The 17079-nt window shown below is 36.0% G+C and overlaps 1 pseudogene; it reads left to right on the plus strand.

The window, feature by feature from the left end:
- The first annotated feature begins 15770 nt into the window (after positions 1-15770).
- On the plus strand, positions 15771-16371 carry LOC114216702 (high mobility group protein B3 pseudogene; annotated as a pseudogene).
- Positions 16372-17079: the final 708 nt, after the last annotated feature.

Consider the following 17079-nt stretch of genomic DNA (forward strand, 5'->3'; position numbering starts at 1 on the left):
CCTCTGGGGTTCCGGTAATACTCTACTTCTTCATGTGTTGTTAGACATTTGTTCACTTTGTGGAACGTAATTGATTTATACAGTTATTATGATCTGTGTACTTTTATTCTCTGCATGTTATACTTCTATAAAAAGTTAATAAAAATGTTCTTTCAAAGTATAAGAATAGCCCTGAAGGTGTGAAACCTGAGCTTACAGAGAGGATAGTATGGCAGGTAAATTTCTCCATTTTATAGTAAGTACTCAGACATGTTCTAAGTTTATTACTGGTTATTTGCCCCTGATGAGAAAGCAGGAAATCAGCCAGAAAAAAAATACTGAACAAGTCCCAAAAGAACAGTAAAAGGAGAAGACTTGAAAGAACTGATAGAATCCTTAATCTGATTTGTAGTTTTCCTTTGTCACTGGGCACCTGTTAAAAAAATTCAAGGTCAAGAAATCATGTACCTCTGATTGCAATTGCTGCAATGTCTTTAAGTCTGTTGGAATAATTTAGTCACTTTACCATTAACATTTACAACCTTGCACAAGGATGGTTTGAATACTTGCAATAGAATATCATTTATGAACCTTAGAAAGAGCACAAAGATACAAAGTATAAAATGAATCTTAAGATGTAAAATTAAAATATGAAATTTCTTCAGGAGAAAAGTATTTGCAACATATAGGACTATCTGTTTTGAGTGGTAACAGGTTTAACTCTTTGTCTAAAAACATGTATCTAAGAAAGTATCTGTTTAGGAGCACTTAATTCTAATACTATTATAAAATAAAGTAACTTCAGCAGCCTCCCTGCATGGAGGAAAAAAAAGGAAGAAACTTGCTCTTGCACTCTCCCCTGCAGTCAGCATCAAAGTCTAAGACAGAATTTTCCATTCAATAGATGGGACACAGATGACTACATTGGTTATTAGTGAAAACCAGATAAATTTGTGACATTATATTGTAATATTACCATAAATAATTCAGAGGTGGATTCTCACCAGTGGTTGTGAATAACAAGAAAAGATCTATTCCTTCAAGTTAAAAGCTTTCAAGAGCCCACTCAGTTTTGGGGGTCCAGGCCAAGGAGCCTGTGATTCACAATGGGACTCTGGAGAACAGGGAGTCTAGATATAACCACTAAGGAATTACACAAATCCTAGCAGTTAATGAAAAGAAAAAGAGAAAAAGACATGTGTATTGTATGAAAAATTTGGGACACTTTTGGGTATCAGAAAAATGGCAGAATAACCTCAGATACTATTCACTGAGAAGTTGGCACAATGGACAGGATTGTTATAGGCCTCGGGAAGGACTGGGGCCATAGCAGGAGGCTTCCAAACCTGGATGGCAAGGACTGAAAAAGTACTGGGTGTACATGTGTGCATGCATACACGCATGGTTTTTTCTGTAAGGTTTTAGAATTATACCGATTAGGATGCCTTTGCTGATAAAATTGCAATTATCTTGGGGCGCCTGGGTAGCTCAGTGGGATAAGCATCTGCCTTCGGCTCAGGTCATGATCCTGGGGTCCTGGGATTGAACCCCACATCAGGCTCCCTGCTCAGCGGGGCATCTGCTTCTCCCTCTCCCTCTGACCCTTCCCCCTCTGCTTGTGCTCTCTCTCTCTCTCTCAAATAAATAAAATCTTAACAAAAAATGCAATCATCTCCACGTGAATTAACCAATTGATATTTTATTTAGAGCATTACTGTTCCCTCAGGATAATCTTCTTCCTATCAAATGTTTTCAAATGTCTCTGTCAGTTCCAAAACACTGCTTCACCCAAAGCAAGCTAAATTTTCTTTGCGTCTACCTTGTGCTGTTCTATATCTAAAGAGCTAACATATGAAAGAATATTTTGCCTGTGTTTAGTGGAAAAAAAAAATTTTAGTCCTAATGAATAAACGTCTTATTTTTCAGTCTCTGGACAACGTTAATAGCAGCTTGAAAGAAGAGCAACCTCAGGAATCTCACCACTAAATGAAAACGTAGGCATGAGCAGATGCATTTACAAAGACAAATCCTGACAGGAATGCTCAGGTGCTTCCAAATAAGTCCAGCTGTTGTGGCGTCAATACTCCAACAAAACTGATGACAGTTCACATGTAGACTCAGAAAATGTTCCATAATATCGCCTTTACTGTTCTCCTTGGGAGCCTAAGACATCTCTTCCTTCCTGTGGATTCTTATGTACAAATGGGTGTTCATGAGTAATGCTTTCCCTTTGGGCTTATTCAAGGCAAGGGCATGTCTTGGAGGGTGGATTTTGTTCCTATTTAATATCATTAGATCATGCTTTGAAATCTAGTAATTCAAGGATTACTATGGCCAAATTAGGAGACTTGAGTCTTACACTATTTCTTCTATTAATTAACTATTGAATTCATAAAAGTCACTTAACCTCTCTGGATTTTCTCAGCTATAAATCCATGATCCTGGGATTTTGGAAATAATGGCCCCTTCAGAAAATTTTAATACACGATACCAGCATACATTTCTAAATTTTATTTTATTATTAAGGGCATCAAAAAAATGAATATCTGGGACTATTGATTTAAGCTCCTGCTCCCCTCTTAATTTGTCACATTATACGCATCTCAGGCCATGAAATCTAAAAGCAGGTTACCACAAAACAAGTCAGCTTTATGGAACGCTCTCTTACCATACTTACAGAAATGCCTCGAGAGTTTTGCTCATCTCCCAAGTAGTAGCACAGAATTACCATGTAAGCCCTCTACCTCCCTGATTGGTGCTGTATTAGCGTAAACAGAGATCTGATCAGGAAGGGGGGGAAATCGTCAATTTTAAATAAAAGTGTTTTTTCATCTTTTAAAACGTAGTCTTCAAATACACTTAGGCTAAAATGATCTGAGACAAAGGAAATTACCAGAAACCTGAATGAGGATTTTTGAAATATGAAACCAAATCATATTCATATTGTGATTTCATTTTTGCCACCATTTTCATTTCCTAGAATATGCAAATTGTAAATTCATTCAGCCAGTATTACATGTAGTATCTATGGTAAGCCAGGCACAGTTGCAGACCAGAAAGTGTACACAATAAAAGGTTGTCAGGCTGGGGTTTTGTCAGGTTGAGTTAATAAAAATGGTCCTATTTTTTGAATGATGCATCTTAGTAAATGGTTGAAGTGTCTTGGATGTATGTGATCTTAATATATTTCTATTATACCGGTGTATTTAGAAAATATGTCAAATGAAATCAAAGCTGTTTTCAAAAATGGCTTTACAGTTAATAAAACTTCTAAACGTATAATTTAAAAGTAATGTTTGTGTCCTCAGCTACAGTGCATAATAAAATGCTCTCAGCCTCACTCACACATGGTTCTGTTAAAGTTAATTGTTTACAGTGACCTTCCTAACTAGACTGCAAGCTTTAGGAGTTCAGGAGAAACTGATGCCTTCCTGAGTTTATATTTAATTTCTAGGCTATTTATAGTCACTTAGTAGGAGTTCACAAATGGCCTTTGAATGTTGATCTCTAGACTTTTGAGGCTTTTTGAGATTTCAGTTATTTCTTCATGTTCTGTTTCTTTTCTTGCTCCCAACTATAGCATCAACTCAAACACATGCCATACTTCAGGTTTCCAAACACGGTTTACTTTGGTCTATTCATCCTGTCTCTTTTGAAGACAATTTTAAAGCACACAGCAATTTAGTGGAGAAGTTCAAAATATTTTGAATGGTAATCCCTTCCTAGGTGTTCTATACAGATTTTTAAACAACTATCTGTAAAATGGTTATAAACACATATTCTTGATAAAGCAGCAGGGAGCGTATGTATATATTTTTGAATTGTAATTCAGGAAGAAGTAGAATGGAAGGATTTAATAGTATTCTTCAAAAGGTTCCATGGGCACATTGCCAAAATACTTAAGCAAATGGTTTTTTGTATCCTTTTCTACTGAGTCAATATTAATAATTTTCATAAAAGCATCTTATACAGTCAGGAGAGTCATGAAAGCATTTTTGCCATGAACGGAATGAGCTTAGGTGGAATATTGATTCTTCATGTCAAACACAGCTGGAGTGTTTCACCAGTAACTCCAGATCTAGCATACAGAATAGCCTCACTATCCCTCATACCTAGTGAATCAGAATAAGATTGATTAGTAGGTACCTCCAAAAGATGCTATTCAAAAGCTGGGTCCATGCAGCACCAAGGGAAATGGAGAGAATGGTTTAGTCATCTTCTAAAATATTATGCTGACGACAAACCAAAGCTGCCTTCCTTTCCTGATGCTTTCCTGGGAACAATAATCCACTTCTAAAGAGCCAGTTCACTGTTTCCTTCCCTTGTTCCCACCGCAGATGACTATAGAGCATACCATTCTCTGTGATGGGATTAGGCATCTGTTACAAACAGATGGGCTACCCCAAGTAACACATAACAGGTAATAGCAAAGCAGAATGGATATCCCCCAATCCTCAGGGTTGATTTAGTTGAATGCTCCTCCTATGAATATGTTGCTAAATTTTGTAGGAGTTTACTGCATTTCAGAGAATTGTCATGCTTCCGGGGACTGTTTAATGGGTCTTAATCCCTTGAGGTGTTTTCAGAATTTCTTGACTTCTGGTTTATATTTTGTCTTCAGGTTTTCTTTAATATTTGCCTATATTTTAAAAATTAACTAATTCATATCTTACAGTTTTGTTTTCATGAGACACTTAAACTCTTCATATTTCCAAAGCTTATTTTTCCTTTAGATTTACAGATAATATGGAAGCTGGGCATCCCATGTTATGTTCACTGGCATTTTCAGAACCTAACTTGTATAACCATGTCATTGCTTCTTTATGTAATTCAAATCATATCATATTTTCCATTGAAAACTACTAAATAGATCACCAGATTATATTTATAAATATCCCCACTAACAATATGTGTTTAATGGGGGTATTTATATGATACATATATTTAAAATACATATTAGATATATATATTTATTAAACATATGTGATATATATTTTTATATATGATGTATAAATACATATTATATATATATATTTAATATACATGATAAATGGATCAGAGGTTTTAGAGTTAACTTTGAGGGGTGCCTGTGTGGTTCAATCATGGTTAAGCGTCTGCCTTTAGCTCAGATCATGCCGGGCTCCCTGCTCAGCCTGCTTCTTCCTCTCCCTCTGCTGGTCCCCCTGCTTGTGCTCTCTCTCTGGCTCTCTCTCTCAAAAAAAAAAAAAAAAAAAAAAAAAAAAAAAAAAAATCTTAAAAAAAGAAAAAGAAAGAAAGTGACTGAAAATTTGTAAGTAAGGAAGTTCACTTTTTACTTCTGTGTTAATAAAATGCAGAACTGAGTTTGGATAAAAACAGAAACATACGAGTGGCCTTTATGTTATCTATAAAAACACTTCCTAAAGATTTTAAAGTGTATGAGTTTGGGAGAAAGAAACAGATCCGCACTTTCTTCAGGCCTTCAAAGTTTGGGGTCATCTATTACCACTGATAAAATACAGCAACCTGACTAGCAATAGATTATCCCAATTCCTTCTGCAATACCCTGTTCCATATTTACTGAATATTTATCACCATTTAAAGTCATGTAAAGATAAAATTTCAGTGTGGGAAGGGAAAGAACATTAGGCAACATTTTCTGTGGTTGCCAAATTCTAAATTCCCAGTGGCAACTCACTCTTTGAATCAGAAGTAGTCACAATCATGTTACCGTATGACAAACTGTCACTTCATGAGAAATAGAAGATATTATTTTGAATCCACTATTCCACAGATATTTCATGTGCTGACCTTAGAAAAACATGTATAGTTTGTCATTTCCATGACACTGTAGAAACAAATCTACATCTAGTTGAATATATTTAAATTGTGAATTTTGTTTTATAAAAGATGGGAAAAGAAAATAATTTTGACATATGCACCTATAGAGAGGTATTTACATTTTATTAAAATTAAATACTTAACACTTTGGACTATGCTAACTAAGATACAAACCCTAAGTGATAATTGTACTCAATTTATTGAATAGAGAGTTTACAATAGCACGTGGAAGTCTTCATTTTTAAAAGTTAATATATTAATAAGTAATTTTTGAAATAGTGTAAATGATTTTAACTGTCACTGTTTTGAAATTAACAAAGGTAACTTTTTTCGTTGGAGGTATATCAAAGGTAAATATATAGTTTCTCCAAAATTTAACCATTAAAGAATAGGTAACATAGCATTTATTATATGGCAGACACTGTTCTTTGCAATTTTACCAACATTAACTAATTGTTTTTTCATTACAACAGTCCTATGAGATAGGTGGTAACATTATTCTCTTTTATAGATGAGGGAATGAGGGAAAGAGAACCATTAAGTGACCTGCTTACTCACTTACTTAACAGCAGTTAAGTCACAATACCAAGGTGTGAATTGAGCTTGGTACAAGAACCTACTATGTGTGACTGACTGCATCACCTATTCTTAGTGTTCTCTGTGATGACCTGCTGTCTTTTATTTCTGAGTAATTTTTGAAAGATACTCTTATGGGTTGAACTGAGTTCCCCAAAAAAGTACACTGAAATCCTAACCTTGGAATAGCATCTTTTTTGGAAGTATGGTTGTTGCAGATATAAATGACTAATTAACATCATACTTGAGTGGGGTAAAACCCTAATCCAATATGACTGGGTCTTACAAGGGGAGGAAAAGAGACACAGAAGCACATAGGGAGAACACAGCCATGTGACAACAGAGAAATTGGAATGATGCATCTACAAGCCAAGGAACAATAAGGATTACTGGTAAATACCAGAATCTTGAAGGAAGGATTCTTCCCCCATAAGTTTCAGAGGGAATGTGGTCCTACTGAAACCTTGATTTTGCACTTCTAGCTTCCAAAAAATGTGAGACAGTAACTTTCTGCTATTTTAGCTAGCTCATTTGTGGTACTTTGTTACTGCAGCCATGGAAAACTAATACATATACTGACTCTATCAGTATGCAAAAAACAGGGAGAAAAATGTAATAAAGAGATAGGCAAGTGTAATCTTCCAAAAAGTGGACCTTAAGTATGGGCAAGGGTCTAGATAAAAACTTTGAGGCTTTCAAAGAACTAGCGCTTCTTGCTTTTTTATATATATACTACTAGAAATTAAGACATATTTAGTTTTGAGGATAAACTTACAGTTTCTGGATATTCCTTGCTGAACCACTTCTGGTATCTAATTCACCTCTACATACTTGTACAACTTACACTAGAAATACTGAGAATGAAGACAGCATGTCCTCTCTTTGACTAGAAACTATATTCAGTGTCTAGCAGAGGGTTCTATCCAGCCAGGACTCATTGTAGGTATGGCACTATTACTGGTGCTGCTATTGTTACGGTGCAAATTTACTCTAGAAAATGTTTCTGAGTTTCTCCTAGCAGAAAGGATGTCACTACTACTACTTCTTCTTCTTCTTCTTCTTCTTCTTCTTCTTCTTCTTCTTCTTCTTCTTCTTCTTCTTCTTCTTCTTCTTCTTCTTCTTTTCTTCTTCTTCTTCCTCTTCCTCTTCCTCTTCCTCTTCCTCTTCCTCTTCCTCTTCTTCTTCTTCTTCTTCTTCTTCTTTCTTCTTCTTCTTCTTCTTCTTCTTCTTCTTCTTCTTCTTCTTCTTCTTCTTTTCTTCTTCCTCTTCCTCTTCCTCTTCCTCTTCCTCTTCCTCTTCCTCTTCCTCTTCATCTTCCTCTTCTTCTTCTTCTTCTTCTTCTTCTTCTTCTTCTTCTTCTTCTTCTTCTTCTTTTCTCTATAGTAGGCTGCAAGCAAAATCTGGGTGAACTTTGGCATGGAGAGAGACACTATCCGGCTAGGATTGTTATAAATGATAGAATAGTCTTAGATTTCCTCCTTTTGGGCCAAGGTGGACTCTGCCCTTATTAATATAATTCTATATTTTATTATACAATATTGTGTATTTTTCTTGTAAGATATGGAATAAGAGAACTATGTCTTCTCTTACCACATTCACTAATACTGCAAATATTAGCAAATGGATTAAGGAAAAAATTAAGAGAAATTAAGAAAGAACTTAAGTAAATGGGCAGGTATACAATGATTATGGATTGGAAAACCCAATATTGTCTGTTTTCTCCCAAAATGGTTCAAAACAATCTCATTCAAAACTCAGAAATCTTCTCTGTAGAAATTGACATTGATTTAAAAAGTTTCCTGAAAATGCAAATATCCTAAAGTAGCCAAAATAGTCTTCAATTCAAGCAAAGTTGAGAGAGTCAACAAGTTGATTTCAATACAAGCAATAGAAATAGAGTTATAGAGATATTGTACATTAGGATAAGGATAGGAAATATATCAATGAAATGAAATATGGAATACAGAAATAGACTCAAATTTACATGATTTTTATAAAAGTGGCTAAGGCAATTCAACAGTAAAAGGAGCACCTTTTCAAGAAATGGGTCTGGAACACCTGGAGATCTGTATAGAAAAGAAAAAAAGAATCTCACACTCTAACTTAATTCCAAGACAAAAATCAATTCATGGTGAATCATGAACATAAATAAAGCTAAGATTATAGAGCTTCTACAAGATAACATAACCAAACATGTTTGTGACCTTGAGGTAGATTTCTTAGCTTCACAAAAGCACTAACAATTAAAGAAGAACAATTGAAAACTAGAAAGCATCAAAATTAAAATATCCACTGATGTCACTTTGGCAAATGAAAGGCTAGCCGATGAATGAGATAAAATGTTTGCATTGCATATTTGATGAAGGATTGGATCCTGAATACATAAAGAACTACTTCATGTCAGCAATAAAAAGATTTTTAAAATCTGGAATAAAACTTCAGCAAATTCTGCCTGACCTGCCCACTTTCCAACTGCCTGAGAGCTCAGGCTGGTGTCATGCGTCTCCTGAGTATAGGCCAACATGGCCAAGGGTGGCCAACCAAGGACTATGGTACAGGGTAACAGGATTGCTTGGCAACCGGCAGCCAGTGATCGCTCCATGTTAGGCTGGCTAAGGCATTCTGTCTTAGTCTCACTGTGTCCCTAGATTTTGTCAGAGTGCTATGATAAAAGCATGCAGGGGCTGTGGGCCATGAGTGTGGCTGTCAATTGGCTCCAAGCCTTGTGAAGGGGAATAGTATACTGTGCTGGCCCCACCTACCCTTCAGAACATTGCAAGTTTGTTATGCTGTTCATGGCTGACCTGGGACACTTTTTTCCAGCGAAGCTCCATTAGGCCTAGTGGTCTTTCCTGCCTGGTAGCCACCACTGTGACCTAATATACACATCTGATCAAAACCTCATTGGTTGTGCAGAAACTGCCAGAAACAATTTACAGGGAGATCGTCTATGGTTTTGAGCTATTTACCAACAGGAAGGATTCCTGGAGCTTTATCAATAATCATCACTTATTGTTTTAGATGCTCTGTCATTCTTCTCCGGATGTCTTTTAGTTTACCTGGAAAAAATTGGGAATGTACCTTGAGATCAGTTCTCCCATCTCCAGAACTTTCTCAGTGGCTATCTGGATGCTAGAGGGGACCAGACCCCCTCTTTCCCTTTGGCACAGTGTGAAAAGAAAGATGTAGACTCAGATTCCCTGTCTTCCTTTCTTGGGTAGAGATAGATGTCCATTAGGAGCAGTGGAGTTCTTTATCAGGACCACTACCTATGTCTTCCATAGATAGTTAAAGACCAAGAGGGCCTTGGGGTTCTGAAATGGATTGACCACCAACTTCCTAAAGACAATTCCATACTTTGGAATTATGTTTAGTACCTTTGAATTCTGGAGGAGAATCTTTCTTTATTAAAATGGTTACATTGTGTCTCCTCTAAGTTATAAACTGACCCCAGGCGTATATCAGAGTTTTTGACCACAGGAATTACAGGACATAAAGAAGCTCTTAAAAACTGGAAAACTAGTCTAAAAGTCTAACTCTGTAAAACTGAGTAGAACTAGAGATCCACTAACTAGAGGTGTGTTAGAATCATATATAAATGTAACCTTAAAATTCTACTTATCTACAGAAAACAAGAGGATAGGTGCTCCTTTCCGCTTTTCTTAGAAATGAGAAGGGTCAGACTTCTCTGATTTCCAGCCTAATGTCCCAACAAACACCTGCACAATGGGAAGGTTTTGCACTATCTCATGATGGTATTTGGATCTTATAACAAATCCCTAGTAGTAATTTAACTTATAATGTACTTTATGGATAGACACCAGACACCAGTGAAAGAACTTCACCATGATACCTAAAAGCTTCATGTGGCCGAGGTAGAATTAGCAGATGGCATGTCACATTTTACCATATGCACTTGGTGGCAGTTGATGCAAAGCTTGCACGAACCAAGGTAGGTCTCATTTCATACAGCTTGACCCAAGACTGCCCAAATAATTGTTCTTGAACTCATATTCTTTGTTGACTTCTGAGCGCATATATCAGTGTAAATTACACTCTATTAGAAACTAAGCGAAATATTTTAAGACCTAAAATTTTAGAGCCACTTTCATCTAGATTTAAAGCACCACAGGCCTCAAGTCTTGCATTTAGGAAAGCACTTTTTACAATGACTGCCTAATTATGCCCCCAAGACCATCTTCTGATTGATTTTTATTCATTAGTTATCTACAGTTCAAGTAGCCTGATTTCTTTACATTTTTAGCTTGTTTTGCATCTTACTTATCCTGAAAACATATTATTCAGATAACAAATTATTCTGAAGATAGGTCCTGATAGCCTAGAAATATTCAAATGGAACCTTTGACACATAAACCAAAATAGAAAAAAAAAAAAGTAGTTGTAATTGACTAAAACATTTCAGGCTCATTGGTACTAGCTTTTTAATCAAATTTCAGGGTTTTTCCACCATGGCATTCTAAACAGTTTATAAAACTCTACTTTTCAAATGTTTCTCATCTACGTATTTAAAAATATCAGTGGATAATATCAAATTCTCAATTTGCCCATTCTGTTAAAATATGTGTATGCACATTTGATTAAACTATGCTGAAATTATTTGTCCTGTTAAACTTTCTAAGGGATTAAAAAACTTCATTCATGAAAATAGGTACAGAAATGGCCAAAAAGCACATAAAAATATTTTCAATAACAATAATCATCTGTAAAATGAAAAATAAGAGTAAGATACCATTTCACAAACTCTAGAATGGTTAAAAAAAAAAAAATCCTGACATTAGCAAATGTTGGCAAACACTTGAAGCAACTTAAATGTTTATATATTGCTGGTGGAAACATAAAATAACACCATTTTTTAAAAGATTTTATTTATTTATTTGACAGAGAGAGTAGAAGCAGGGGGAGCGGCAGACAGAGGGAGAAGCAGGGAGCCTGATGAGGGGCTCGATTTCAGGACCCTGGGACCACGACCTGAGCTGAAGGCAGCCACTTAACCGACTAAGCCACCCAGGCGTCCTAACAACACCGTTCTAAAGAAATTTTTGGTGATTTCTTAAAAAGTTAAACATATATCTGGCCAACGTTTCAACAATTTCAGTTTAAATATTTTCCTAAGAGAAATGAAACATATGCCAACAAAAATGCCAACAAAGTAGCTTATTAAAAATAGTACAAAAAGAAAAAGTAAAAAGCTATCAACAGGATATTGTATAAATACATATTTTGGTATATTCATATAATAATAATATAAAAGAATGGACTACTGATATATGGCAGCAACATGGATTAATCTCAAAATTGTTAAAGTGAATGAAAGAAGTGAGACTGAAAATAATGCATCATATCCACTTCTCTTTTTAAATTCTAAGAACAACAGCAACAAAATTAATCCATGTGGCAGAAATCATAAAGTGGATACCTCTTAGAGTTAGGGTTTGAGGTGGATGAGGATTGACTGCACTGGGGTACAAAGGGACATCTCTGGGTGATGAAAATGATATATATCTCTACTGAGTAGTACTTACATGGATTTACAAAACTGTCAAAACTCATCGAGTTGAAAACCTAAGATCTGTGCATTTTACTGCATAAAACGTATCACATTAAAAAATCAAATAGAGTAAATATCTTCTCCTATATTTTTATTTTAATGCTGTACTAGAGCCTAGAGCATGATTTAACAACTGTAGGAAGAGAAGTAAAATAATAATTTCCCTGGAGCCTTAGCCACAAAATCTGTTTATTAAAACAGATAAAGTACAATGATGTCGGGGCTTTGCACTTGTCCAGATGGACATCATCCACTTTGAGAGATAAGAAAGCTACTATTACTCTAGAGGCTGTGCTTGTCAATTTTTCATTCATAAAGCAAACCTAGAGCTCAAGTACCACTTTATCCAGTTAATCTGTGCCTTATGACTTGCTTGATTTTGCTATTCAGAATTCTATTAATTTTTCAAGTATGCCCAAAATAAATAGCCAAAGTAGTTTGCTGCACCAAAAAGAAAATATATATATATATATATAGGTATATAAAAATGTTGCCCCCTTCATTCAGCATTTTAATTAGAATAGGAAGAAAACAAGAGCTCAGCTTAATTCTGGAAGAGTACACAGAGACATTAAGGAATTTATGCAATTTTTCTGGCACTGGTTCATTATTTGCCAAGCAGGCAAGAGCCTCAGTACAGCCAGAAACAGCTCCCAAATGGGACTGGTTAGGCACGTTATATCTTAAATAACAATTGTGCCTTGCTGTTGGAAAGCCTCCCAAATGTGACCGGGGGGGACGTTAGATCTTAAATAACAACCATGCCTCTCCATTTAGAGAATAAATCAGTGTTTAAAAGAAACCTGTCCATGCAAGTACACTGTGATTAAAATTAAGTGAAATTAAGTGTAAGGTGATTGGATGGATTTTTTTTTTTTTTTTTTTTTTTTTGCCATTTGTACAAAATGGCAATTGCTGGTATAACCAGGCTAAATGTACTTCCTTGAGACATCATGCATGCAAGAAATGTTCTGGCCGCTAGGTACCCTAAGGGTTTTTAATTCTGTAGTACTTGCTGATTTGCACTGAAAATGTTATGCAGCTCGGTTCTATTGAATAAAAGATTCATTTCCATATAATTATTGATTATCTGTTGCTCAATCTAAGCTAAATGCAGAGATTTTTCAGGACTTCACTGCTTAAACCTGTACATTTATATTGTGCATGTAATGTTCATAACAATACCTTCAATTTATATGGACCATTTCTTCTGAGGAGCTCAAACTTACTAATATGTGATCAGGATGATTTTCCTTTTTCAAAGTGGTAGTGATCTATAACGAGCATATGAAAAGCATATTTAAATAATCTCAAATCAATGAGGGTATAATAAAAGCCCCTTCCCAAACAGCTGGTCTGGGAATGCTGTGTTACTTATGTGCTAGACATTGCATATGAGGTTTATGCAACTCATGTAAAGTTATAATTCTCAGCATGAGCAGATCCAAAAAGCCTCTAGAGGCAGTTGTGCCAAAGTTCCCATCTAATAGCTGTATATCTATGAACTCCAAAGAGTCATGAACTCCACGTACTTAAAACACTATGAAGGTGAACTTTATTGAAGAAAAGAGCATACAGTAAGAGTTGGGGATTATGCGAGACTCCATATTTTTGCATGTCTTGATGCTGTCCAGCTGGTAGCTAAGTGAGGATAGAGCTACTATGTCCACTATAGAATGTACCCAATTAAAACTCAGCTCATGAAGGGATAGCATTACCCTGACAATAAGTCTGAAGAGTGAGACTGAAGCCCAGCAAAGATAAATTTGATTTGTGACATGGCGATGTAGGGATTAAATATAGGCAGACTACACCAGAGGGGATCCTGAATGGCTAAGGGACACTTAAAAACCAAAGATTTGGGGTCTGGTTAGGAAAACTCAGCTGGTAATAGGAAAATGTAACAGATATTAGAAATAGGCTTAACTAAATTGGTACCTTGTCTTACCTTGCCTCATTGGCTAATGTTCTCTCTATTGGTTTTGAGTTTCCAGAGCACTGATTTTCTTTGTCCTTATTATAACATGCTTCCTCTGTCCTGTCTCACACTTCACAATCCCATTCTTAAGTGGGGCCATGGGAAATTCCTAAGTGGCCAGGACATCTTTCTAAAGAAAACTATGAATAAGAATAATGTCTAAACCCCTGGACCTGATAATATAGCTGAACCGTTGAGCTTGTGAATACTTTAAAAATACTATGATACTACCATCAGTTGGACAACCAAAAAGAAATAGATAAATTCCTAGAAGCGTACAATCTTCTAAGACTGAATAATGAAAAGACAGAAATTATGAATAGACTGATTACTTGTAAAGAGACTGAATCGGTATTCAAAAATCTGCCAATAAACAAAAGTCCAGGACCAGACAGCTTCACTGATGAATTCCACCAAATAGTCAAAGAAGATTTAATATCTATCCTTCTCAAACTCTTCCAAAAATTTGAAAAGGAAGGAATGTTTCCAAATTCATTTTACTAGGCCAGCTTTACCTTAATACCAAAACTAGACAAGGACACCAGAAAAAAGAATGAAAATTACAGGCCATATATCTGATGAACATAGATGAAAAAATCATCAACAAAATAATAGCAAATCGAATTCATCAATACATTCAAAGGATCATACGCTATGATCAAGTGGGATTCAGTCCAGGGATGCAAGGGTGGTTCAATGAACACAAATCAATCAACGTAATACATTACTTAACAAAATGAAGGATAAAAATCATATGATCATTTCAGTAGATGAACAAAAACCCCATGACAAAATTCAACATCGATTTATTGATAAAAACTCTCAACAAATTGGGTTTAGACAGAAGGTACCTCAGTATAATAAAGGCCATATAAAAGTTCAAAGCTAAGGTGGGTGAAATGAGCAAAGGAGATCAAGAGATACAATCTTCCAGTTTTAAAATAAATAAGTCATGGAGATGTAATGTACAACATGATGATTATAGTTAATAACATCGTATTGCATATTTGAAAGTTGTTGAGAGAGATCTTTCTTCAAAGTTGTCAATATAAGAGAAATAATTTTTGTAACTTCATATGAGGATGGTGGCTGTACTTATTGTGATGATCGCTTGCAATGTATACAAATAGTGAATTATTATGTTATATACCTGAAACTAATATAATTTTATATGTCAATTATACTTCATTAAAAAAATTTGAATACCGGGCGCCTGGGTGGCTCAGTTGGTTAAGCGACTGCCTTCGGCTCAGGTCATGATCCTGGAGTCCCCGGATCGAATCCCGCATTGGGCTCCCTGCTCAGCAGGGAGTCTGCTTCTCCCTCTAACCCTCCCCCCTCTCATGTGCTCTCTCTCTCTCAAATAAATAAATAAATAAAATCTTTAAAAAAAATAAAAATAAAAATAAATAAAAGAAACTTAAATACCAAAAATATGTGATATGATATCTATGATATCTCATTATTCTTAAGATCAATATGCATAGTGCCAAACATTATGGACAGGGAAGGAGACAATTATTATGCATATTTTAAAATGTATTTAAAATTAATCTGATAAAGATATTTCCTCTCTTCTAAATTCTTTGGCACAGTGCGGATTCCCTGTATTAGGCAATTATTTTTAGCACTATGTGGCAGTGTAAATCAAAGTTAAACTACAGTGGAAAAGTAGGAATCTTCAAATTTCTGTCATCACACTTTCCTTCTGTATACTCTTAATGTGTATATTTATACACAAATGTTATAGATATATTCCAAGGACTTAATATGTATAAAACAAAATATAAAATATAGAAATTTTGGTGCATCATGCCCTGCACTGCCCAGACTAGCAATACAGTCAGGATGGCTAAAGGTGATCCCAAGAAACCAAAGGGCAAGATGTCTGCTTATGCCTTCTCTGTGCAGACGTGCAGAGAGGAACATAAGAAGAAAAACCCCAAGGTCCCTGTCACTTTTGCAGAATTTTCCAAGAAGTGCTCTGAGAAGTGGAAGACAATGTCTGGGAAAGAGAAGTCTAAAGTTGATAAAATAGCAAAGGCAGATAAAGTGCACTATGATCGGGAAATGAAAGATTATGGACCAGCTAAGGGAGGCAAGAGGAAAAGGGACCCTAATGGCCCCAAAAGGCCACCATCTGGATTTTTCCTGTTCTGTTCAGAATTCCGCCCCAAGATCAAATCTACAAACCCTGGTATCCCTATTGGAGATGTGGCAAAGAAGCTGGGTGAGATGTAGAATAACTTAAGTGACAGTGAAAAGCAGCCTTACAACAATAAGGCAGCAAAGCTGAAGGAGAAGTACAAGAAGGATGTCGCTGACTATAAATCTAAAGGAAAGGTTGCTGCCACAAAGGGTCCCGACCAAAGTTGCCCAGAAAAAGGTGGAAGAGGAAGATGAAGAAGATGAGGAGGAAGAAGAGGAGAAGGAGGAGGAGGAGGAATAAAAACACTGTTGATTTGTCTCCTGTGAACACCTTAGAGTAGGGAGCGCCATCATTGACACCCTTCTTACCCGGGGCATGTCTGCCGCCCTCGTAGGGTGAATTACACAATTGGGTCATGGTCATATTGTAGTTTCTCAAAGTGCTCTAGAAATTGTCAGTGGTTTACATGAAGTGGCCATGGGTGTTCGGAGCACCCTGAAACTGTATAAAAGTTGTACATATTTCCAAACATTTTTAACATGAAAAGGCTCTCGTGTTCTCCTCACTCTGTGCACTTTGCTGTTGGTGTGACAAGGCAGTTAAAGATGTTTCTCGCATTTTCTTTTCTTTAATTTGTAAGGTGGTGTTAACTATATGGTTATTGGCTAGAAATCCTGAGTTATCAACTGTACATATCTATAGTTTGTAAAAAGAACAAAACAACCGAGACAAACTCTTGATGCCCCTTCCTTGGCGTTGAGGCTGTAGGGAAGATGAGTTTTGGAGGGGCTGTAGCTCAGGGCATGCACTGTGAGGCTGGACCTGTGGACACTGCAGTGGGCATCCATTTAGCTTCAGGTTATCTTGTTTCTGTATATAGTGACCTAGCATTCTGCTGCCATTCTTAGCTGTGGAAAAGGGGGGGTCAGCTGACATGAGACGTGTTTGGATCCTTTTTAGTTAAGTGCAGTAGTTTTAAACTGTTTGTTTTTAAACAAACTATAGAAC

Source organism: Eumetopias jubatus, unplaced genomic scaffold (genome assembly GCF_037043125.1).
Source record: "Eumetopias jubatus isolate StellerSeaLion01/CBP00866 unplaced genomic scaffold, mEumJub1_p1.0 scaffold_4, whole genome shotgun sequence".
NCBI classification, from domain to species: Eukaryota; Metazoa; Chordata; class Mammalia; order Carnivora; family Otariidae; genus Eumetopias; species Eumetopias jubatus.